A 23,502-nucleotide genomic window follows, 5' to 3' on the forward strand; every position below is an offset into this window, starting at 1 on the left:
TTCCTGCTAGCCTCTATGGCATTAGAGCCGTTCTTGCTACTTTTCATCCTCTGCATGATGCACACAATAATATTTAAATGTACAAAGGGTCTGATTTTTATTTCCACACGCTAACATTAATTTACCTATGTACCCCACTAAACCATACCTCCTGTCAAAGGCAAACCTGATCCCATGTGTAGCACCAGTCAGCAAATACACCATGGACAACCAGAGAGAATGCGCGTTCATGTAATTAAACCTACAGTGACAACATAGCATTTCCCCAGCCACTGTCAGCCCAGCGAAGTCTGCAACCGGAAGGTAGCCATCTATACCTACAACATCTACAGCGCATTTCCACTTCCTCTCAATGACAGCTCCTGATACATATACCTATGACTTCTGGGCGGCATCTACCACAGACCACAGCATTCTTTGTCTGCCTAAGACTAACTGTTGGACAGGCCCCACGAAGGGCTCGCTCCCTCCCCGCATGACAGGGCCCAGACACCGGCTCTCCGGGGGCTACCCGCAGAAGCAACCCGCAACCCGTCCCCTCCGGGACGCCTGCTCCCGGATGTCTCTGTGTCACGGGCCCGGGCCCCCGTCAGCCCCATTGCCCGGCCCAGCCGCCATCTTGGACACTGCACCACGCGGCCGCGTGGCCTCAGCTCGACCCCAACCCTGGACCTGGCCAGGCCCCGCCATCCCGGCACCACCATCCACCCAGGAGGTGAACGGACCACTTGGCAGGCTAATGGGAGAAAGAAGTGTCGATGGCTCTCCCCCCGCCAGGTGCCGATCGCCCCCAGCCTCCCCGGGTGCTGGCTCCACCCCCCTGCTGGGTGTCTGGACTCCCTCATCCCGGACCTCCCGACCTCCCAGTGCGAGGGTCCGGACATCAAAGGGCGCCAGACCTATAACTGAGGCAGCCCCAGAGCAGGAAGGCAGTTGTATCCTGGAGTCGAGAGACACCGAGAAGAACTCATCCTTGACAGACTGCTGGCGCTGCCGCAGCCCTGCCTTGTGAACTATCGCCCTGCCTGCTGGCGCTGCCGTGGCCTTCTGCAACCTTCATCCTCGTGGGACCTGCTGGCGCTGCCGCGGCCCGTTGTAACCGTCATCCTCGTTGGGGCCTGCTGGTGCGGCCCGTTGCCATCTACGACCTCTTCGGGACCTGCTGGCGCTGCCGCGGTCCGACCCGTCCGAACACCGAGCTCGAGGATTGTGAGCTACCGCCGTTTCACCTCAGTACCAGTCGGTACCAAGACTGTCCCGCTACCCCCTTTCCCTACTAGAGACTAGAATTGAGAGGATCATCGTGTCCTGACCTCCTTGTATCGTACTACCTTACTTCCAGAACTGCCTATAAAAGGTGTTAATCTGATCTTCGTGTGGTGTCCATCTGTGGGGGGGGGGGGAGTTACTTGTCTGTACGATCGCTGGAGACGGCCCTCACCGGAGGCCTCTCCCCTTGTGCTCGGCCGACCCTCCAGGTCCCCGTCTAACATTGGTGGCCAGCGGCGCGATCCGAACCAACGCGTAACCGTACAGAGAGTAACTCACCCTACGACTAATCCACAATGACGACCAGAGAGAGCGGATCTGCAGAGAAATTCCAGATGGAAAAACTGGAAGAGTACAACCACCGAGAGCTAAAACAATTTTGCATAGAACTAGGCATTGCCACCAACGGTCTGAGCACGAAAGAGGACTTCAAACATGCCCTAGAATCCTGGGCAGAGACAAATATCGCCGGACCCCGGGACCCCGAAGCCCCGGAGACAAACACCACTCTGACGGAAGAAAGGAGAACGGATCTCTCCCGGGAAGAGATCCGAGAACGAGAGAAAAATAGACTACACGAGTTAGAGTTGGCACGGCTCAAATTAGACGGAGAATTGAAACTGGCAGAACAAAAGATGAACTTAGAACACTTACGGCTCCAAGAAGAGCGAGAGGAAAAACAGAGACAGAGAGAACTCGAAGAAAAAGACTGGCATACGAACACGAGTGCAAGCTGGCGGAGATAGAAATGCGCAAACAGAACAAAGACCTAGGGGTGCCCGAGCAACCGCGCCCCCCAGGGACTACCGAACAGAAGGTCCACATCCCCAAAGATGTGGTCCGTGAATATTATCGGAACGACGACATACAGCAGTGGTTCAAGGCCTACGAGATCGCCATGACTGCCCACCGGATCGCTCGAAGTGACTGGGGAGCCGGTCTATGGGGGAGATTCGTCAATGAAGGCCGGGATGCCCTGCTGCAGCTTCCGGACCATCAAATGACGTCCTATGACCACATGAAGGCCGCCCTCCTCAGTCGATATGGGCTAACGCCCGAGATGTACCGCCAGAGGTTCCGCAACTGCACCCGGATTCCGGGTACAACCTGGATAGAATATGTGAACTATTTCAGCCGAGCCTTCGAGGGATGGATCAAGGGTAGCAATGTAACCACCTACGAGCAGCTCTTCAACCTCATTGTGTGGGAGCACCTCTCCAACAACTGCTTCGTCGAGCTCAGGCAGCACCTCCTCGACAGCAAATTGACTGACCCACGGCAGCTCGCCGCCGAGGCTGACCGATGGGAGAGCACCCGAGTGACCCGGAGTGGGCCAAACGAGCAGAACAGAACCAACCAAGGTCATCATCGTCCCCGAGGAGGAGGAGGAGGACAGGGCCGGGGCAGAGACGCCGTCCCGGCCGCTCCCGCAAACAACGCCCCGCTCCCGGCCGGCCGGGGCAACCCCCCGATGCGCCCGGGGTTCCGAGCCAACGTTACGTGTCACCGATGCCAACGAGTCGGCCACTATGCCAGTGACCCGACCTGCCCAAAGAACCAGACCCCCGGGCCCCGCCAGATGGCTGCCGCCGCCCTAGGGGAAGAGCAAGTCTCCGAAGAGCCTGACGAGTACGAGCAGGAGCAGCCCGAGTGGGAACCCGCCGCCATGACCCTGGCCTGCCTAGGGGGAAGAGACCTGATCCCGCGGGCTCCCCTACCAGCCAACACCAGGAAATACAGTCAGTGGGTGAACATAAATGGGCGTAAGGCCGAAGCCCTGCGTGACACCGGGGCCAGTGTGACGGCCGTCCGTTGTCACCTGGTGACCCCAGAACAAATCCTGCCAAACGTTCTTTGCCCCGTCCGATCGGCCGACAATTCGGAGAGCCTGTGTCGGTTGGCCTGCGTCCCCTTCGAATGGGGAGGAGTGTCCGGTATGCTAAGAGTGACTGTCCGCGACGATGCCCCCGTGGACTGCCTCCTGGGGAACGATCTCGAGAGTTCCCCGTGGGCAGCCGTGGAAAGAAGAGAGCACCTGGGGATGTTGGGCCTCCCGGGCTGGGCGTGTGTAACAACCCGGTCCATGGCCGTCGACACCATCCCTGGATCTGAAGAACCCGAATGGCCAGCACCGCCTCCCCCGATCGCTCCAGAGGGAAGCTCCATCCCTACCGACCCCCTGGAACAAACCCAAGGAGAGGCCGCTCAGCCCCAAGACCTTCCCGACCTGGCTCAGTGGCGTCAGGAAGGGGGGCCCACCCAAGAACAATTCCGGCAAGAGCAAAAGACATGTTCCTCCCTCGAGGGACTGCGACAGCAAGCGCTCGCCCAGAGCGCAGGAGACACCGCAGGAGGCCACTGGATCTATTGGGACAATTACTTACTGTACAGCGAACAAAGAATAGCGGAGCTGGGGGCCAGTCGAGTGCTGGTGGTGCCCCTCTGCTTCAGAGACTTCCTTTTGAACTTGGCCCATGATGTCCCCCTGGCTGGACACTTGGGGCAAGACAAAACATACAACCGCCTGGTGACTCACTTTTACTGGCCGAAAATGAGAAATGACGTCTCCAACCACTGCCAGTCCTGCCCGACCTGCCAGGCCAGCGGGAAGAGCGGCCGCAAACTCAAGGCACCCCTGCAACCATTCCCCGTTGTGACCACCCCGTTCGAAAGGGTGGGAATAGACATTGTGGGGCCCCTGGACCCCCGAACAGCACAAGGGCATCGATTCATCCTGGTCCTGGTGGACCACGCCACCCGCTATCCTGAGGCGGTTCCCCTTCGAACTGTAACCGCACCAGTGGTGGGTCGAGCCTTAATGGGAATCTTCTCTCGGGTGGGCTTCCCCAGGGAAGTCGTCAGCGACAGGGGCACGAACTTTATTTCAAAATATATGAAATCCTTATGGCAACAGTGCGGAGTCACCTACCGATTCACAACCCCCTATCACCCGCAAGGAAACGGACTGGTCGAGCGATTCAACCGCACTCTCAAGGGGATGATCATGGGGCTGGAAGAACCCCTACGCCGCCAGTGGGACGTGCTACTACCGTGCCTCCTCTTCGCCTACCGAGAAGTCCCCCAGAAGTCCCTCGGCTTCAGCCCTTTCGAACTCCTGTACGGACACCCTGTTCGCGGGCCTCTCAGCCTAGTTAAAGAAGAGTGGGAAATGGCCCCCCTGAAGACCCCTCCAGACGTCTACAAGTACCTCCTGACCCTCCGTAATCAGACTCGGCGATTCAGAGAGATCGCCAAAGCCAATCTTGAAACCAGTCAGGAGGACATGAAGACGTGGTACGATCAACATGCCTCCTCCATCGAATTCGAGCCTGGCCAGCAGGTATGGGTGATGTCCCCCATCGAACCTTGTGCCTTACAGGACAAGTGGACGGGGCCCTTCAAGGTGATCGAGCGTAAGAGCCCCGTCACCTACCTCATCGACATGGAATCCCCCCGGAACCCCCTCCGGGTCCTCCACGCCAACAGACTCAAACCCCACTTCGTGCGCTCGGAGCTCAGCCTGCGGATGGCTACAGACAGTGGGGCGGAAGAGGACTCCGAGCCCCTCCCTGACCTACTGGGGACCGGGGAAAAAGATGGTTCGGTGGACGGGGTCCAACTCTCCGAGGCTCTGACCCCGGAGCAGCGCCAAGACTGTCGGGCCCTCCTGCTGCCATTTGCAAACCTATTCTCCCTCACACCCGGGGTCACCCCCTGGTGCCTGCACGACGTGGACACTGGCGACAGTCCTCCTATCCGACACCGGCCGTACCGAGTACCAGATCGGGTACGCACCTGCATCCAAGAAGAAGTCTCCAAGATGCTCGCACTCGGAGTCATCGAACCCTCGGACAGCCCCTGGGCCAGCCCGGTTGTACTGGTCCCCAAAGCTGCGGCCCCGGGCACCACACCCGAGCTCCGGTTCTGCGTCGACTATCGGGGTCTGAACGCTGTCACCCGCACCGACGCTCACCCCATCCCCGAGCCGACGAACTAGTTGACCGCATGGGGGCGGCCCGCTACCTAAGCATCTTCGACCTGACGGCGGGCTACTGGCAGATCGGCCTCACCCCCAGGGCACAAGAACGATCCGCTTTCTCCACCCCGGATGGACACTACCATTTCAGAGTGATGCCATTCGGCATGAAAAACGCTCCAGCCACGTTTCAACGACTTGTGAACCAGGTATTGGCGGGCCTCGAAGAGTTCAGCGCCGCATACCTGGACGACATCGCGGTGTATAGCCGCCACTGGTCAGACCACCTCCGCCACCTCTGAGGGGTCCTGCAGGCCCTCCAACGGGCCGGCCTCACCATCAAGGCCAGCAAGTGCCAAATCGGCCAGGGGTCCGTGACCTACCTCGGACACCAAGTGGGGAGCGGTCTGGTGGCCCCCCTCCAGCTCAAGATCGCTGTCATCCAGTCCTGGCGCCCCCCCGTAACCCAAACCGAGGTCCGAGCCTTCCTGGGGCTCACCGGGTACTATCGGCGGTTCGTAAAGGACTATGGCAGCATTGTGAGGCCCCTCACGGAACTCACATCCAAGACCAACCCAAGAACCGTCAACTGGACTCCCGACTGTCAAGCGGCCTTCGAGAGGCTGAAGGCCGCCATGTGCACCGCTCCTGTGCTCCAGGCCCCCGACTACAGCCGTGAGTTCATCGTCCAGACTGATGCATCAGACCATGGCATCGGGGCCGTCCTCTCCCAACTGAACCCCGAGGGAGTCGACCAACCAGTGGCCTTCATCAGCAGACGCCTACTGCCCCGAGAACAGCGCTGGAGGACCATTGAGCGAGAGGCCTTCGCAGTAGTATGGGCCCTCAAGAAGCTCCGGCCTTACCTCTTCGGAACCCACTTCCGGGTACAAACAGATCATCGGCCCCTGCAATGGCTAATGCAAATGCGGGGGGAGAACCCCAAACTATTGCGATGGTCCATCTCCCTGCAGGGGATGGACTTCACTGTGGAGCATCGCCCTGGCCAAGACCACGCCAACGCGGATGGCCTGTCCCGCTTTTTCCGCCTCGACGAGGAGAGTCCCCAAGAGGATGGGTGACTCTCCCCGCCTTCAGCTGGGGGGGACGCATGTTGGACAGGCCCCACGAAGGGCTCGCTCCCTCCCCGCATGACAGGGCCCAGACACCGGCTCTCCGGGGGCTACCCGCAGAAGCAACCCGCAACCCGTCCCCTCCGGGAAGCCTGCTCCCGGATGTCTCTGTGTCACGGGCCCGGGCCCCCGTCAGCCCCATTGCCCGGCCCAGCCGCCATCTTGGACACTGCACCACGCGGCCGCGTGGCCTCAGCTCGACCCCAACCCTGGACCTGGCCAGGCCCCGCCATCCCGGCACCACCATCCACCCAGGAGGTGAACGGACCACTTGGCAGGCTAATGGGAGAAAGAAGTGTCGATGGCTCTCCCCCCGCCAGGTGCCGATCGCCCCCAGCCTCCCCGGGTGCTGGCTCCACCCCCCTGCTGGGTGTCTGGACTCCCTCATCCCGGACCTCCCGACCTCCCAGTGCGAGGGTCCGGACATCAAAGGGCGCCAGACCTATAACTGAGGCAGCCCCAGAGCAGGAAGGCAGTTGTATCCTGGAGTCGAGAGACACCGAGAAGAACTCATCCTTGACGGACTGCTGGCGCTGCCGCAGCCCTGCCTTGTGAACTATCGCCCTGCCTGCTGGCGCTGCCGCGGCCTTCTGCAACCTTCATCCTCGTGGGACCTGCTGGCGCTGCCGCGGCCCGTTGTAACCGTCATCCTCGTTGGGGCCTGCTGGCGCTGCCGCGGCCCGTTGCCATCTACGACCTCTTCGGGACCTGCTGGCGCTGCCGCGGTCCGACCCGTCCGAACACCAAGCTCGAGGATTGTGAGCTACCGCCGTTTCACCTCAGTACCAGTCGGTACCAAGACTGTCCCGCTACCCCCTTTCCCTACTAGAGACTAGAATTGAGAGGATCATCGTGTCCTGACCTCCTTGTATCGTACTACCTTACTTCCAGAACTGCCTATAAAAGGTGTTAATCTGATCTTCGTGTGGTGTCCATCTGTGGGGGGGGGAAGTTACTTGTCTGTACGATCGCTGGAGACGGCCCTCACCGGAGGCCTCTCCCCTTGTGCTCGGCCGACCCTCCAGGTCCCCGTCTAACACTAACTGAATGCTGTTGGTGAACGCTTCTCTTCCCCTTCCTTACTGCTAACTAATGGAGGATAACAAAAAAAATATATAGTATTTTCTTATGCAAATAACGTGTCAAGCACTTTCATGCGCGCAGTCCTCACCAGATCCATACGTATCAAGATACGCTTCTTACAAGCATAGCACAAAAGGAGGGTTCTGGGGTTTTTCGGCCAGAGAATTTGGTTTAACAATGGTGTAAAATGATGCATTTTCAAACACAAATTCCAGAAGAATTTGACAAAAAGCATTAGTTTGTACAGACATTCCTATAGAAACACTCAAACAATATTTCATAGAATTCCTGTTTTGCCAAGTAAGCCGACATATGCAAAAACCTAATCTTTTCCTAGATTTATTTCTCATCTCTTCCTTGTATTTATGTCCTACATATCTTCTTGTCTGCCACTTCAGTTCTTCTTCAATAATCACCTCATACTTTGTAACTCCTTTCCTAATTGCCACCTCACCCCTTCCTTAACTGTCTCCTCCTCTGTTATTTTGCTGTTTCTTCAGTTGTTTCTTGATTGCTACCTCACCCTTTCTTCTATCTCACTGCATCCATTCCTTGATTCTCTTTTCGTTCATAATTTAGCTGGCCTTTGCCTCTTCCTTAATTGTTTGTCGTCCATTTGTTTGATGTCTCCTCATGCCTTTCTTTACTATATCCCACAGGTTCTACACCCACAATTCTTCTAAAACAGGGCTTGCACTACCGCATCCTGTAAAGATATCCTGTGTCTACAGCTACTGCACTAACACTCAGCACTCAGATGTTCTGCACTCACAGATTATGGACTAACACTTTGAGCCCACACGTTTTGCATTCAAAACATTCTTGGCACATAGTCTAAATCAATAACTAATTTCCTGAGCCCCATTAACAATGGTTTGGGATCTGACCTGGTGGACATGTAAGCAACATCTGGTTACCTTGTTGCAAGTCATTTGATTTCAGTTTAAGTAGAAGGTTGGTAGCAGAGGGCTGAAGTAGGTCTCACCCTAGAATGCTTAGTTCAGTACTTGCTGTCAGATTACAGGCTTCCATCATAACTCTTGGGTCTACTTTGGTCAAAGTTTCTGGTTATACCACAGACTGGCCTAAGATGTCCCCAGGTAACAAAACATGGTGTCTTAGTATGTTCTAGGGTGACTTCCATTAACCTATTTCCAAATGCCCAATCAAAGAAACAGAGATGCGTCTCCCCGGAGTGCACCACATAACTACACAACTGAGACATAAAAAGTTTAGAAATTATTGCCCACAAAAGTGCACCTTTGTGTGCAACATAATAAGTATTCTAGAAAATGTGTAACCTAAAATTTTATAAACAAAATAGAATGTTGGCAGTGGTGAGAGGGGGTTGTCAATACATGGAAAGTTTGTGCTCATTGCTTAGTTCTTGCAGACTTCCATTTTTTATGTCACTGTATACATTCATTGTAATAAATGGTGTACCCTTTTATTCTGCTCGAGGTAACTATTAGTCCCTATCCATGCCTGCTGTTGCTCACTGTGGCGTGCACTTGCTCAGACTGAAGGTGTGTTAAAAATAGGATATTAAACAGCCCTGAGCACAAGTAACATGTATGCCAAATTCTCTAACATGTTTCATACACATCCAGCAAGAGCTGCTGTTTTGCGACAGGAGTGCTTTTTGAGAAATAGCTTCTGCACGATGACTGTCCATGGTGCTTCCTAATGCATGGTCTGGCTGTGATATTCCCTGAAAACAAGGGGGCAGATTTACAAGCCCTCTGCCCCACCAGTATGTCACTTTTCGTGACGTACTGCTGGTGCAGGGGGCTCCTCCATATTTACAAGGACCATATTTACAAGGACAGGAAAAGCCACCCAGCGTGACTTTTCCTCTCCTTGTAAATACGGCCCCTTCACACGCAGCACTTTGCGTTGAAGGGGCTTTCCATGGTTGTTGCTGTGGGTGTTCCCACGCAACACCCATGGAACAAGACACATCTCCAGATTTACGAGAACTCGTAAATCTGGAGATGCGTCTGAATGCTACGCCACCCTAGAGGTGACGTAGGGAGGCGCAACGAGGAGAAATGTTTTCATTTCTCCTCGTTTTTTCTTCTTTCAATGCGTGCTGCATTCTACAGCACGCATTGAAAGAGGAAAAAGCCTTTAGTGATTGTTTTTGTTCAGGAAGGCGCCCCTTCCTGCACAAAAACAATCTCCTCATGGCACAGGCATGGTGCAAGAATGCCTGCGCCGGCGCTTGGCAGGTGTTTGTGCACCAGCGCAGGGGAGAGCACAGGAATGCGACATATTCTTGTAAATATGTTGCATTCCTGTGCTCTGAAAGTGCCGCGGCGTGGCGCAGACAAAGGGCTTGCGGTGCCATGCTGCGGCACTTTCTTGTAGATCTGCCCCAAGGGCTGTTCCTGGTGTTTGCAACACAAATGCCTCTTTCCGGTCCTCCCTAAACTTAGGTCGGTCTCTGGTTCGCCTGTGCACACGGCCTTTCCTGGGTCATCACTGCTTGATGCAGAGTTGTAGTCAGACCTAAATCTGCCAAAGCGCAACACCTATCAGTGCTGTGAACAAGCGAGGATCTGTTTTACTTCGAGTATTATGAGCACTTCCACAAAACGCTACCGGCTCTCGCGTTTCCATTTTCCTACCTGTGTAGCTCAGAAAACCATGTTTTTTCTTTGCTTTCTGAGATTCATATATTTTGTCATCTTATTAGAAAATTTGGACTACAAGTCCCACAATGCAAAGAAACACCACCGTCTGAATGAGCTATTCATGCATGAACCTTTAAAACTTGAGAGCTCTGTTTCCACTACTACACGAAGTATGCATTTACCCCCTCTAAACCGAAATTGAAGATCATCCTGGGCAAATATCTATATTTATGCTTGCCTCCTCTCCCCCATCCCATATGCACAACCAGAATATTCAGAATATACCATGTCCATAGAATTAACAGAGCAGGAGCGTGTTACTTAAAAGTCAGAAATTATTTTCACCTGTGCTGGATGCTCTTCTTGTCATCTACACTCCTAATTGTGTTTTCATGTCTCAGTGACGCTGTTCACAGCTCGGGTGGGGTCTTTGAGATTTGCCCAGTGCCATCCCTCCCTATAACGAGGCCAAAAAGGTGTAAGGTCACTGAGTGACAGACAGACTCATGGAACACAGGCTGAAGCTGAAAGCACCCGGCCTGTGTTCAATGACGAAGGCTTTCCCAACGTCAAATAAGGGTGTGGTTTTACATAGTTTAAGACCACAATGGTTCAGGGATGAAAACAAACAAGCCCTGCAAAACATGCGACTACTGGCACCTGCGCATTATAGCATAAGCCTTTCAAATGCGCCTGACTGAAAGCAAGGCAGATATAAAGGAAAAAACATATCTATGTGGTGGCAGTAAAATAAAGGAAATACAAGGTGGAAAGTTGAGAGGGCAGCGCTCCGACGCTCCAATTAACCCACTGCTGTTCAGGGGGCCCCCTTCATGTACTGAAGACTGGGGGCCCCCCGCACTGCAGGGTCTGCGGGGGTGTTTGTTACGCCCCTGCTTGTTGTATCATATATCTAGATGCAATGACAGAAACCGCAAAATACAAATCGGGGACACACTATGCTAAGAACAGATTTTTTAGTTTGAGTGTTTTAAGCCACGCCCTTAATTACACTGGCCACCCTCCAGACCCTCCAGTTTTTTCATCCCACTTAAAGCCATGCCCACTTCGACCACAGATTAGATGCAACGTGTCTTGAATACGAGAAACAACAACCTCGACAGACTTCAGTAATCATTTCGCATCGCGCCCCAGAGACGTTTTCCACAGTTTATAACAAAGGCATTTTACGCTGGGAGAAGAGGAATGTGGGTAGTGTAGTTCACAGAGATTAACCCGCCATGAGTTATTAAAGAATCGACCAATACGCGCCGCCCGGGCATTTTGACTCCGTTTCTTAATATTATATTCCTTGCATCCCAGGGGCTGTCTAACCACCTCTCTCTACACCAGCAGCTATGAAGAAGGGACGTTGTGTCGGCTTTGGCATTTCACGTGGCGAATTTCACTCCACCGCAGCTTCCGTCTCCATGGCAATAACTGACAGTCGAGTGACTTCGCAATAAGCGCTACTCTGATTGGACGAGGCTTTCGCAAAGTCGGCGTCTGATTAGAGGGAGTGTATTGAATACCGAACAGGCATAGGTGGTGGAACTAATAAAGCAACCAGCGGGGTAAGTACTTTCTCTTCCTTTTTCGGGGAGAACTCCAAAAACGTACTCCTCCGTTAGATTACAGTGGACAGCCACATTGTTTGTATTTGAAGACCCAGAGAGAAGCCACAGCGCATATGTTTTCGTGAAGGCCAGGCCGCACAGCAGAGCGCCAGATGTCCAGCCACAAGCTTCAAAACAAACGTTCGGCCAGGTCAGGCAGGCGCCTGGACTGTTCTCCAGCTAAGGGAGTTTCCAGCCCCCCTTACGAAGATACGCTTGCTAGAGTATGCGTTCCTGAAGCTGGCACGTTATAATGTACATAAACGTATCGAGAGGCATCTTCCTTATTACTAACTTTCGCTGTTTGATTATCGAAAAAGACTTGAGCCAGCCCATTTTGCAATTCATTTTGGAAGTCAAAGGCGGCCTGTACAGTAACCAGTTTAATGCATTGTGTATTTTTAGGGGCTTACCTGCTTTAACTCCAAGTGTATAATGCATTGGCTGCAGTAAGAATCTTGCGCGGTCTCTGGTTGAACCATACTTTTTTCAGGGAGTGACTTCACCAATGATACAATACATTTGGATAGCAACGTGGATTTTATGCCACTCCTAGCTATGTGATTGATTACTGTAATAAATAACCATATCAAGGATTTTGTGGTTAAGATTCATCTTGTATTGTATTGCAACATTTATATAGCGCTTACTGCCCCTATTTGGGACGCTGAAGCACTTGCCTGTGTGTGGAAGTGTTTTGTCTTTGCCTTGATCCTATGAGTGAAGTGTTTCCGTGTCATGGATGATGACCATTGAGGAGCGGTTATGGCATAGGACACTGCACTTAGCAGAATGATGAATGAAGAGGTGTGAGTTATGGTTTTCAGTAAAGCTTTTAGTACCTTACCAGTTCCCTTCAAAGTATTTCTTATTATACTTAGCTGGTTGCTTCACTAGGCTGTCCATTCTTGGATATTTTCTCTCCTGTTGTGGCCAGCCAATCAAGCATTTGCTCCCACTGGACCTTCACTCCTGCCCTAGCTAGTGGGCCCAGGGAAAAAAACACCCTCTAGGCTAATCGTCATGTTCTAATTTTTTTTTTTATTGAATTCGCAGGACTCTAGCAAGAGTCCCTTGAAACCAACCGTCCAGATATACAAATATGTTGTACCTTAATTTCTCAAAAACTACTGAACGGACTTGCACCATATTACAAAAGTGCGCTTTCTGTGCCAAGATCTAACTCCCTGCCATATTTGGTATAATTCTGTTAAGCAGTTTTTGCTGTATGGCAGTCCCAAACATGAATTGAAAAATGCTTGGAAATTTTGCATTTTTGAATCACCTCTTTTTGGTGACCTCCACTTGTCAGATCACCCCAAAACTTTCCAGGGAGGAGCTGAGTGAAAAAGCCAGTTTTGGAAAGTTTCAAGAAGATTCGACTAAATGGCCCCAAAGTTATTAGCAAACCAAAAAGGCATTTCATTTGGAAGCACAGACCTAACTATAGCTACCCAGTGGCGCTGTCACTGGCTATACACAGAATATATTTATTTGATTTTGACCTTTGATTTGAAATCACGCTTTGTGAGTGCAGTGTTTATTTATATAAAAATATATTTTGACAGAAAGTGTGTATAAAATACATTGTATCCCAAAAATAGAAATGGAAAATCTCAATTAGTTGTTAAAAAAATATGAAATGAATATGTATATATTGCTATTTGGTTTAGGCTTTCTTTATGTGTACGTGCTGTATACTTTTGATGTTGTAACTTTTTTGACCTCCTACCTTACTTCCTTATGCCACAGGATTACGTTCACTAAGCTACTTTAACCTGTACGTGTTGGTACTGAATAGCTGTTTCAGTTTAGTTTGAGTAATTTCTACTGGTATTTTACACTTTAATACCATTCAATAACAATAATAATCCTATCCTTCCCTCTTGAGTGCGCTACAGCAATAATTTTGCTATTGCTAATAGACCAAGTATTTCCGTTCAGATCTCTCAACATAATTTAGGGCCCTTCTTATAAGGATTTTCCTTCCCCGAGTTGTCACGCTGAAGCAGTCCTGTGCCAAGAACTGGAGCACTGCTTCCCATAATTTGTTGTATTGCTTGTCTCTATCCTTTCACTTGCCAACAGCTCCATCCCCTACATTAACCATAACCTCTGTAATCATAAATTAAATCATGCTGCTTCTTTTTTCTTTATAAGGCCTGTTTTGCTGCCAATAATAACAAGCATTTACAATGCAATAGGTCTCGCAGCATTAAAGTTTGAGTTACTGGCATTGTAAATGACAACGCTTTGCATACGTATTTTTAAAAATTTGCAATTGGATGTGGTGATGTCCCTGAGTGATGTGGTGGTGTCCCTGAGTGATGTGGTGGTGTCCCTGAGTGATGTGGTGGTGTCCCTGAGTGATGTGGTGGTGTCCCTGAGTGATGTGGTGGTGCCCCTGAGTGATGTGGTGGTGCCCCTGAGTGGTGCCCCCGAGTGATGTGGTGGTGTCCCCGAGTGATGTGGTGGTGTCCCCGAGTGATGTGGTGGTGTCCCCGAGTGATGTGGTGGTGTCCCTGAGTGATGTGGTGGTGTCCCTGAGTGATGTGGTGGTGCCCCTGAGTGATGTGGTGGTGCCCCTGAGTGGTGTCCCTGAGTGATGTGGTGGTGTCCCTGAGTGATGTGGTGGTGCCCCTGAGTGATGTGGTGGTGCCCCTGAGTGGTGCCCCTGAGTGATGTGGTGGTGTCCCGGAGTGATGTGGTGGTGTCCCGGAGTGATGTGGTGGTGTCCCTGAGTGATGTGGTGGTGTCCCGACTGGGGTGGTGGTGCCCCTGAGTGATGTGGTGTGGTGCCCCTGAGTGATGTGGTGTGGTGCCCCTGAGAGATGTGGTGCCCCTGAGTGATGTGGTGCCCCTGAGTGATGTCGTGCCCCTGAGTGATGTGGGGTGGTGCCCCTGAGTGATGCGGTGTGATGCCCCTGAGTGATGTGGTGGTGTCCCTGAGTGATGTGGTGGTGCCCCTGAGTGATGTGGTGGTGCCCCTGAGTGATGTGGTGGTGCCCCTGAGTGATGTGGTGGTGCCCCTGAGTGATGTGGTGGTGCCCCTGAGTGATGTGGTGGTGTCCCCGAGTGATGTGGTGGTGTCCCCGACTGGGGTGGTGGTGTCCCTGAGTGATGTGGTGTGGTGCCCCTGAGAGATGTGGTGCCCCTGAGTGATGTCGTGCCCCTGAGTGATGCGGTGTGATGCCCCTGAGTGATGTGGTGGTGTCCCTGAGTGATGTGGTGGTGTCCCTGAGTGATGTGGTGGTGTCCCTGAGTGATGTGGTGGTGTCCCTGAGTGATATGGTGGTGCCCCTGAGTGATGTGGGGGTGCCCCTGGGTGATGTGGTGGTGTCCCTGAGTGATGTGGTGGTTTCCCCGAGTGATGTGGTGGTGTCCCCGAGTGATGTGGTGGTGTCCCCGAGTGATGTGGTGGTGTCCCCGAGTGATGTGGTGGTGTCCCCGAGTGATGTGGTGGTGTCCCCGAGTGTTGTGGTGGTGTCCCCGAGTGTTGTGGTGGTGTCCCCGAGTGATGTGGTGGTGTCCCCGAGTGATGTGGTGGTGTCCCCGAGTGATGCGGTGGTGTCCCCGAGTGATGTGGTGGTGTCCCCGAGTGATGTGGTGGTGCCCCCGAGTGATGTGGTGGTGCCCCCGAGTGATGTGGTGGTGCCCCCGAGTGATGTGGTGGTGTCCCCGAGTGATGTGGTGGTGTCCCCGAGTGATGTGGTGGTGTCCCCGACTGGGGTGCTGGTGTCCCTGAGTGATGTGGTGTGGTGCCCCTGAGTGATGTGGTGTGGTGCCCCTGAGTGATGTGGTGCCCCTGAGTGATGTGATGTGGTGCCCCTGAGTGATGCGGTGTGGTGCCCCTGAGTGATGCAGTGTGATGCCCCTGAGTGATGTGGTGGTGTCCCTGAGTGATGTGGTGGTGTCCCTGAGTGATGTGGTGGTGCCCCTGAGTGATGTGGTGGTGCCCCTGAGTGGTGCCCCTGAGTGATGTGGTGGTGCCCCTGAGTGATGTGGTGGTGCCCCTGAGTGATGTGGTGGTGCCCCTGAGTGATGTGGTGGTGTCCCTGAGTGATGTGGTGGTGTCCCTGAGTGATGTGTGTGAGGGTGATAGGGTTGTGAGGGTGAGGGGGGTGAGGCTGTAAGGGCGAGTGAGGGTGTGTGAGGGTGAGTGAGTGTATGTGAGGGTGAGGGGGTGTGAGGGTAAGGGTGACGGGTTGAGGGTGATGGGGTGTGAGTGAGGGTGAGGGGGTGTGAGGGTGAGGAGGTGTGAGTGAGGGTGGGTGAGGGTGAGTGATGGAGGGTGAGTGAGGGTGGGTGAGGGTGAGTGATGGTGGGTGAGAGTGTGAAGGTGAGTGAGGGTGTGAGGGTGAGTGAGGGTGTGCGGGTGAATGAGGGTGTGTGAGGGTGAGAGGGTGTGTGAGGGTGAGGTGGTGTGAGGGTCCAAAGTAAATGGTGGCAGGGCAGACATCATGAGATAGAGGGAAGAGACTGCATGGTGACTGCGTTGGTCAGTTTCAGAATCAGGAGGGGCAGAGCCAGCACAGTCTACGAGGGATCAACGTGTCTAGAGGCAAAGCATAGCCGATTTTGCATTGCAGCTAGCAAGTTGAGTGTTCTGAAGCTGAGTGTCCCTAGAGAGAAGCCTTTGAGGAGCAAGGCTACTATAAACAAGCATGGCAGGCTTTTACTTTCCTCCAGAAACAAGCTCTCAGCATTGCTGTGGCGGGGGGTGGGTGGGTGGGGAGGGCAGAGTTTGAAGTCTGATGCCGAGGCACAGACAAATGGTGGTGCGTGATGTGCACGCGGGGGGCGGGGGAGCGGCAACCTTTGAAGTCTGATGCTGAGGCACAGACAAATGGTGGTGTGTTATGTGGCTGGCGCTGCTGCTGACATCTGCATCATTCCAGTGGTGCATGATGACTTAAGTGTGAGCATGCATCAGAAAGCTTGCACACCAGAAGAATGTCATGGGTGCAATTTGCTTTGCTTTTTTTATTTATCAATACAAGATGGTGGACGATGCTTGAATCAGTAAATATTTTTTCATGCAAAAGTGCAAATAAAATAAAAAATTAGAACGTGGGTGGTTACGGATGAGCAAATTAGGGATGCAGGTGATGGAAGTCTTTGTTTAACAAAACCAGGAGTGGCTGAAGTCACCCAAGTCATACCTCCAGTTAACAGCACGGCTTGGAAGGAAAACAACAAATTGGCTCGATTTAGGATTCTGTGCATGTCTAAATTAAATCAAACTATTATTTTCCATAATATATACTGTGATCTTTGGGCCGGCCCTTTTAAACTATTGGGTTTACTCAGTCAATCACATCTTGCTAAGCCCTGGGGAGGATTTCTATCTTCTAATGCTATTGTCTGCGCCCTTGCAGCTCAAAGGAGCGCATATTGCAATAAATTAGGTACTGTTTTATACATCTCTGTCCCTCTGTTGGTTCCTTGTGCTGACACATGTACAAACGCACACGTGCGCATGCTTCTCTTCCAAGGTTACATCCAGAATGGTTGGATTTACCAGTGCCTGTTCTTCTTCAGTAATTTAGCCGTTCAGCAGGTGATATGTTCATCCAGCCTCAGATTAAGACGTTGCTCTCCGGGATGGAAGGAGCTTCAGAGGCACCCGGGTTTATTTGCACTGTTTCTCCCTGACAGCATCTCAAGTCCCGGCGCGCTGCCTGCCTGGCTGTGTCATCTGCGTCCACTCGCGTTACCTGCTGTCGGAGCTGCTCTAATCTTTCCCGGCAGAAAACGCTAAGATCACATAGCCTAAATGGCAGAGTAACAATGTAATCAATGTGTATATCTGGGTCTATACGTGTTGATAAATGAAAAATGCTCTGTACCTAACTTGACTATGCGGCACAGTACATAACAAAATTCAAAACGGAACAAAAAGCTTGCTTAAGAAAGCATACAGACAGTAAAATAAGATAATGACAATCAGAACCCGCTGCTTAATTAATTTAATTCTGAAACAGATGAAAACAAGTCTGGAGCGCTGTAGAGAGAATCAATAAATGAAGACTATGGTCAAGGGGTCTCACATCAGGAAAGTCAAAGAGTCTGGACCCAATTTCAGTGACAGGTACTCGCAAACAGTAGATGATGCTGAAACCAGGATTTGATTCGAGATTTTGAAATCGCAGATGTCGAACGGGCAATTGGACCACTTTGCAAAGCAACATGGAATATGTCCAAAAGCAGTTAACAATTGTTAGTCGTACACAAGTTGGCACATCAAGGAAAACAGCAGCTTTGATGGGCAATTGCACTGTACTGATCAGATGAGTAAGATACCAGCAATCAACAGGAAGCACAGCCTGTTATTTCAACAGAATGCTCATGTTGACACACTAAAAACAGTTCAAGAATAACAAGCAATGGGATACCACATACTTGTGCTGGCGCGATCGAGGGCTGGAGGCACCCGATATCCCACAGAGCAACAACAAGCTTCGACGCTTATCAGCGCCGCGCGCCTCTCTGCAGACTCCCCCTGCATTCCAGAGAGGTGCGCAACGCGATCCGGTCCTTTCTGACAAGCTGTGGAGAAAAGACCTGGCCGCGCGCACAACGTTATCCTATGGGGAAACGCTGCGCGCGGCCAGGTCTTGTCTCACTTCGGCGTTCTCAGACTGCTGAGACACCGACTATAGTTCTCTGGCGAGAACGCGCTTTCAGCGCGTTACTAGCCGAGACCTAAAAAGGAGATTGTTTTCTTCTTGGATTTAAATTGTGGGTGTATCTTGTCTGATGATGCACACAGAAATATAACTGATGGATGTTGGGGCCAAGTCCAACTCCATTTCCTTAGAACTTTTTAGTACCTCATTCCACTATGTAAGTGTAGGCAATGCCATATGATGTGCGGCAATGTAGCCCACCCCTGCAACTTTTCCAACATGTGGCACTGGTGCTGTCAGTGCGGGGTAAGGTGCCAACCTATCTAGAGTTTTGTATACTACCTCTCTATCTTGTGAATGTTTGACATAATTATATGTTCCTCTAGTATCTGATCCCATTGGTCCCCGTCTAAAGTAACCACCTCTTAATTTTCCAAGTGTTTTCAGAAAGGATATTGTTTGTTTTATGTAGTCTAGAACAAGTTAAGGGGGGTAGGTGAAACCTGCAGCCCTTAAAGGGTAGAGAGATCCTCTAAGGTGAGAATGGAGGGATACGTCCTCCCTGTGGTATACTATACAGCAAAAGGTATCCCTTCCAGAGCGCGACCGGCTCCTTGAAGGCTAATGTAGGACCAATGGTAGGCCGCGTGATAGCACCCCCACTATTAGGGGTGGGAAGGTAAAAGTGAGCCTTTTCTTTATATAACCCTCACCCACTGTAGTAGTGGCATGCTTCATCATCCAGGCCTTCTGTTCCCATTGTTTGCATTAATCACCCACGGATGTTAGTGCGTGTTGTTTAGACCAGGGAAGTCACTCCTTTAATAAATACCTCAGAAAGCCTCTCTCTGCATGAGTGAATTCTATGAGCCCTCAGTCAATGGTCTTTCTGTCATTTGCACGTCACATACAAAGATATCAAACCAGTTCATTGTGTGTTGGTCAAATTAGTGTTTCATCTGGTCGAATGTTTTGATGGTGTCTGTTCATCGGTATGAAGTTACTGAATTTGAAAGTTCCTGTTCGATTCCATGGCTGAAAGCCTTTAGGTTGATCCACCTCAGATCGTGCCCTACACATCTTAGGACTTTCCCCGTTTACAACACCTTTCCAACCAATCGAAGCAATGACGGTTCTCTATATCTTAATAACTGTTTATATAGCTTGTGGTAGCTTTGAGCACTCTTCCCACCATACAGGTAGTGCATGTCGGACATGTTGCCCATGGTGAACCTGCCAATCCTGATTGAGAGCTACCTGGTTGATACATACACCTATTCATTAATGACCATCAGGTTTGAGGTACCATACAAATTTAGAATGTAAGAAATACATATGCCTCCTTCATAAACCATTATATAAAGAGTGTACATGGCAAACCAATCGCTTCCAGCCCCATCCCATTATCGCAAGTTTGCACTCACCTTCCTGAAAGAACATATTGGGAACGTAAGGAATGTTCTACAGAATGTGCAGAAATGTAGGAGCTGATACATTTTTCAAGATTGCAGTACATCCTAACAGTAAAAAAAAACACAGTCTTTTCCACTGTTAGATGTTGATTTGTAAATTCATGATTACAATGTTGTGTGCGATTGATGGCCACCTCGCATAGAAAAAGAAATCTATGCTCATCCGCTCGGGATTGGAATCTAGTAGTGGTCCAGTGTACTTAGTGTAGGTTTGGGGTAAGAATTACCCCAAACCTACACTAAGTAAAAATCAAAATCATAAAAATTGTTGTCAAGTACAGTGACTTGAATAATCTACTCAACCTAACTGTAATGAGCTTGACCTATAAACTGGTTTCATATTGTGTGATCCTAGGCAAATATTTTGTTTCACGGAGTCCCTTTTTTCTTTATTATCACATATGAGAAAACCTTCAAATATGTGCACTACGCATTCTTGCTGTATAAAAAGTATTTTTGTTTGATTTAGTAGACTAAACATTAGTCCCATTTATAATCAGAATCTAGCCCACATATAGGGTAAACATGACACCTAACTTACCTCCGAGTTCACTAATAGCATTGTTAGCAGGTCATGGGCAGAAATGTTTCTTGGTTCATGTTTAAAATCAAATGATAATGTGCAATTAATGATAATGAGTAGAATTTGGATTTCAGCAAATAGTTATCATTTGCACATCACCAAGTAAAATGTTCATATTTGTTTTGATCCTATTAAAATCTTTGTTTCTACCACACTTCGGAATTACAAAAAAGAGCTTTCCTAACTGCGTATTCATTTTACAATATGTGTACACTTCATTTAAAGCGCCTTAAATGTTGTGTTAGAAAAACCTGATATCTTACAGCCTTTCCATTCACACTCCCTGTACTCCATCACGATTGTCAGGCCGTTCACTTTACAAAATCCTCTAACTTTGCACTGCGTCCATCATCTTGTTGTGTCTGCAAATTTGTAAGAAGACATAAACTGGTATCTGATCTCTGTCTTTGAACGCATTGCAGTTACAAAATAAAAACAAGATTTAAACGCATCTGTGTTGCTCATTTTCTCACTTTCTCAATGAAACAGTACACCTATTCTTTGCCAGCTTAAGCTTTCTCTCCAGAACGGGCCAGTAAGCCCTAAAAATAGCTCGCCCTGATAAAATGTGACTCGGCAAACCAAATGGCCAAGTGGATTTTTCAAGGCCTGTGGAGTGGCGTATCCCATTTGATTCAGTAATCTGAATGCCTTTCTTATCTTGGACTATATATTTAAGCATTGTCATGGTATGCCATGGCTCGGCTATATAAAGCCAGATACCATATGCATGAAGAAAAATCCCATCCCCATTCTTTGATTCCCACCTAAAACCCCCTCACCAGTGGGGCACTTCTGATCCAGCAGGCCAGAGGCTTGATGGTCAGTGCAAAAAGCACTGAGACGAAGGGGCAGTCCTTTCTAGTCCTCCATCCAAAGTTTAAAGTTTGGGACAGTACACCAGTGATGTGCAAAGACAAAGTGGGCTATGCTGAACAAAAGTTTCAACCATGGCCTTAGGCTAAATCCTGCAACAAGATGAGGAGAAAATCTTATTTGACAGAATGTAACACTACTTCTGCATTTAAGGGAAGGAATGCTACCGGCTCTTCAACATTTTCCGCCCATTACATATAATTAAAGACACCCCACAGGTTCCGCTTAGTTGACCTTTTGGGCACAAATCTGGGCTAGTTCAGATGTTTGTGAGAGGTAATAATTGGGAGGAGTCTACTGGCTAGCACTCTGGCCAATACCATAGGTTCAATATTTAAGGGAGAGTGGATGATAGGAGGAGCACTCAGTAGTTGCCTTTCCTCCTTGTGTGTAAGAATTATAGCATGCCTCAGGTCATCGGGCAGTTTTTCTGACTCTTTTGCTTCACAAATGTTGTGTATCCCAAAGCCAACCTCACTGGACAGTCTCTTGAACAATTTGCCCGGCTGCTTTTAGGTCCAGGCATCTTCCTTTTACTGCAATAGTTTTAGTGATCTGGTCTTGTAAATACCTCATCTAACCCGCTTCTGTCCTCTTCCACCAAGTGTGCATGCCATAGCTCACTGAGGAATTAGGCCATTGTTTCATCATCACGCCGAGGCCAAGCTCAAAACATATTCTAATAATAATTGGTAAATGTGTGCATTATTGCTTTGTCATGGGAGGAATTAGTCCATATCCTACATATTCCCAACCTATCTGGACTACTCATCCTTTCTGTACTGCAAGGCAGTCAGGCTCATGGCTTAGTTGCCCTCTTTATTCAACTCCCTCTTGGTCCTAGTGTAAATCGCCCCAACTGCTTGATTCGCTAAACTCTTATACCCTTCTCATGTGCAAGCCAGTTGGTGAACAGTATGTGGTTCAGTTGAACTCTCCAGCTGGCCATCCGAGTTCTAGAGGCTTTCCCAAAGTCTTCTGATGTTCTCTAAATTCTCGTCTTTTTTATACTTTACTCAAGTCGGCACATGTTGTTTAAGGACGATTTTGTGGACTTTAAGTACTCCTTTGAAGGGAACTGAACCAGTGGCTTTCTGTAGACTCAGTTATTTCTGTGTCTACAAGTTCCCTGCATTCAGGCTCTGTAAGAACCCTAGTCGCAGTCCTCCACCTACGATAGTTATGATTATGGGCTAGTGATTGGAAATACACGTACATGGATATTAATTATTGTCCACAGGAGAAATCCCTGAATCTGATGTAACGAAATAACGTGATGTTTATTTCTCCTTTTGTGCAGTGCCCTGACAGGCACTACAGCCTGATGTGCTTATTGTATATAGTATAAGACTTGATTGTGTGGGAGAAAACTTCAGGACATTGCATTTTGAATGAGTCAGTAAAATATATTTAACAAAGCAGCAGACTAGTGCTGCTGCCGACCCCAGACAAGATTCTGCCCTCCTGCTGCTGAGCTGGGCTTGAGCAGGAGAAGGTAGAACAATAGGTTTCCTGTCACAGGGAGGTGTGACCACCTCCCAGAAAAGACTTGGTGTATTGGGCTGGGGTGGGGGCGCTTGCCAGCGCCACCAGACTGCTTTCAAGGACACATTTGGTGCCCTCCTTGCATATTCTAGTTATAACCAGTTCTGGTAACCCTTGGATCCCACTCTGGTGCGAACCTGGTCAAAGGACATGGGTGTATCCTCCCCTCTGTCCAGCCCCTCCTTTGGGAGAGAGCCAGGAGTCATCCTAACCCCTTCTCTAGGGTATTTAAGGGCTTACCTGTGGGTTGGTCCTCGGATTCATTGTGGGACAAGACTCAAGCCTGAAATCACGTCACTTTTCGACCATCTGAATACTTGGACTTCGCCTGGAACCAAGACTGCATTATGGAAAACTCGTGCTGCTCCTGGACTCTCTGTTCTGCAAGTCTTCGTTGTCTGTGTCTGTGCTTCATCCAGGATCTTCAGCAGACCTGTGGGCATCAAGAACACCCAAAATAATCTCCCTTGGAGTGAAGGAGTCACTTCCCTGCATCTGAAGGCACCACAAAGGAAGCTGACTGGTCTACTGCTCCTGACGTCCCACAAACTTCAAAAGGCTCAGCAACACAGATTGTTGTTCTGCAACTCTCTCAAGGCCTGATCTGTCCTGCCTGTAATTTTGAGGCCAGTAATCCTCTTCCGAACAGCTGGGACCGAACCCGTGTGCACAGCGTCAGCTTGC

General features: G+C 50.3%; 1 protein-coding gene across 1 annotated transcript in view; it reads left to right on the forward strand.

Annotated features, from left to right (window-relative positions):
- Nucleotides 1-11,519: 11,519 nt before the first annotated feature.
- The window catches only part of ARL2BP (ARF like GTPase 2 binding protein), a 284,386-nt gene continuing 272,403 nt past the window's right edge, over nt 11,520-23,502 (forward strand). The window contains exon 1 of the mRNA XM_078671594.1: nt 11,520-11,671. The gene's annotated coding sequence lies outside the window, so the exon portion shown is untranslated. The remainder of the gene's footprint in view (nt 11,672-23,502) is intronic.

Source organism: Lissotriton helveticus, chromosome 12 (genome assembly GCF_964261635.1).
Source record: "Lissotriton helveticus chromosome 12, aLisHel1.1, whole genome shotgun sequence".
Lineage (NCBI taxonomy): Eukaryota > Metazoa > Chordata > Amphibia > Caudata > Salamandridae > Lissotriton > Lissotriton helveticus.